The following is a 2,807-nucleotide window of genomic DNA, read 5'->3' as shown; positions in this document are numbered from 1 at the left end:
GCTGGGAAGGGATGTGAAGGGTAAACAAAAGGAGGAGGCTGCAATGCTTGGTAAGAAATGTACGCATTATCCTGCCCATGTAATTGTAACCCCCCTGTACAGTATCTTCACAAATAAAATAAAATTTAAAAAAATAAAAAAAAAGAGTCTTATGGACTTTCCTGCATGGGCTGGCTCTGAACTGCAATCATCAGATCTCAGCTTCCTGAGTAGGATTACAGGCATGCGCCACCAGTGCCCAGATAAAATAAACCTTAAGTGCCATGAAAAACTTGCATTGGTCCATGTGAAACCAACCCATTTAGCTTTGCTAATTGGTGCCTATGATAGGCTCCAACCCTACACAAGAGACCCAGGCACTATCTGAAGGTATTGGCTGAATCAGCCTGTCCAGACAGACTTCAGACTTGCTATTTACTCTTCACTGGCTAGCTCCATTTTAGTAAGATGGAGGCAACTGTCTTTCTATTGGCAGACCCTTCTGGTAAACAGGGGGCAAAGCAAAGGAAGGTTAGAGTATCTTCCTTTCAGCTTGTCACTTTAACACATACCAAATGTCTTGTTTTAGTTTGCCTAAAAATCTGAAATTACAAGTTCTAGACCAAATTGTCCTCAACTTTATCCTCATATATTTGTGAGTGTGTGTGCCCTCGTGTGCACTGCTACTGAAGCTTAAAATCAGGAGCTTATTTGGATTTTTTTTTTGTGTGCCATTCCTGGGGCTTGAACTTAGGGCCTGGGCACTGTCTGAACTTTTTTGCTCAAGAATAATGCTCTACCACTGAGACACAACACCACTGCTGGCTTACTGTTGGTCAATTGGAGGTTAGTCTCACAGACTTTTCTGCCTTGGCTGTTTTAGGAGTTTCAGTAATTTGTGCTCTGTATCTAGGGAGTGAAGGGGAAAAGTTTGATAAAATATATTTGATTGGTTAAAGTAGAAAGTACAGAGAATAGTTTGTCAGATTCTGAATGGTTAAACTTAAGTTTCCATTTTCTGATGAATTAGGCTTTAAAGTAGGAGTCATTTTAGCCTAATGACTTTTGAATTAAAAACTTAAGGCAAATTATTTGTGAAATGAGAATACGACTTACCTTTGAGGGCTATAAGTGACAACTGAGCGACTATGTTGAAAGTGCTTTGTAAGTGAAAATATGAAGTAGGAAAACATTCATGGAGGGCCTGTTATAAAGCAGTAAGTAGGTGGTAAAGATGAAATTGTTTTGCAGGAAAGATATGCATGTGAACCTTTTTGAATCCAGTAAACAGTATATAGGAGATAAAATTGTACTGGTCTCACAGAGGAACTGAAGGATCAAGATGACAAACTATTGGGGGGGAGGGGGGAGGCTGGGAAGGGATGTGAAGGATAAACAAAGGAGGAGGATGCAATGCTTGGTAAGAAATGTACACATTATCCTGCCCATGCAATTGTAACCCCTCTGTACAGTATGTTCACAAATAAAATTAAATAAAAAAAAGATGACAAACTGATGGAATATGACAGATAAGGAGTGTAACATTATTTGTTGTTTGTTCTTTATTTTTATTTTTGCCAGGCATGGGGCTTGAACCCAGGGCCTGAGCACTGTCCCAGAGCTCTTTCACTCAAGTTTGGCACTCTACCACCTTGAGCCACAGCGCCAATTCTGGCTTTTTCTGTTTGTATGGTACTGAGGAATTGAAACCAGGGCTTCATGCATGCTAGGTACTCTACCACTGAGCCACATTCCCAGCCTGTTTGTTCTTTAAACAAGCATATGTTACCTATGAAGCACAGGTTAGCCATTTCACCTTCTTGCTGAAGAATTGTATGGAGAGGAGGGGAGGGGAAGAGAGAAAGAAGAAGGAAGAAGAAAAGGAAACCTAAATAGCATGATATGCCTAGGGAATGGTCAGAAACTCAACAAGGCTGAAACAGTGAGGTACCAAAGGGAGATGCATCTAGTAAAACATTAAGAAGCCAAAGGCCTTCAGGATGCACTCTAAGAATGGAAAGATGTCAGATATGGCTGAATGAAGGAATACTAAGTAGATCTAGTTTCTAGAAAGAGAATCCTATTTCTACCTGTTTGGTCTCGGGGTGTGAACTCGGGGCCTGGGCGCTGCCTTTGAGCTCTTTTGCTCAAGGCTGCTCCCCTGCCACTTGGAGTCACAGTGCCTTCTGATTTGCTGGTGGGTACCTGGAGCTGTGAGTCTCACAGGGACTTTCCTGCCCTGGCTAACTTCTGAACTGGGATTCTATGATCTCAACCGCAAGAGTAGTTAAAATTACAGGCGTCAGCCACCAGCTCGTAGCAATAAATAAAAAGGAACCAGAACCGATGAAGGCGGAGAAAACCGGGCAGGCAAGTCCTAAGAAAAGGAAGGAGTCAGCAGCCCTCCACGAACCTTCCGGTGGCGCAGCGGCCAGCACGCAGAAGATCCGGCTTCAGCGCGCCGGCCGGCGCGCCCGGGCGCACGGCATTGTGGGACTTGTAGTTCCACCCGGATCACGCCCAGATTTGCGGCTGTCCACCCGGGGAATCAGGAAGGATCGATCGAGTCACCGAAGGACCCGGGAGCGGGGTGGGGGAGTGGGCTCGGGCGTCGTCCGCCGTCCTCCCGCCGGCGATCTCGAGCGTCCGTGGCGGCTGTCTCGGGACGCACGCCCTGTGCGTCATGGCGGGCCGCGGCCGATGATGAATTCCGGCGTGCGGGGCAGGGTTGCTGTGTCACTCGGCGAGCGCGGCGCGCCCCTTCCTCACCGTCCTTCCGCACCGGCTCTCGGAGGCTTCCGGTCTGCCTTCGCTCCGTAGCCGCCGCA

Source organism: Dipodomys ordii, unplaced genomic scaffold, assembly GCF_000151885.1.
Source record: "Dipodomys ordii isolate 6190 unplaced genomic scaffold, Dord_2.0 Scaffold53, whole genome shotgun sequence".
NCBI lineage: Eukaryota > Metazoa > Chordata > Mammalia > Rodentia > Heteromyidae > Dipodomys > Dipodomys ordii.
Note: the sequence above shows the minus strand (reverse complement) of the source record.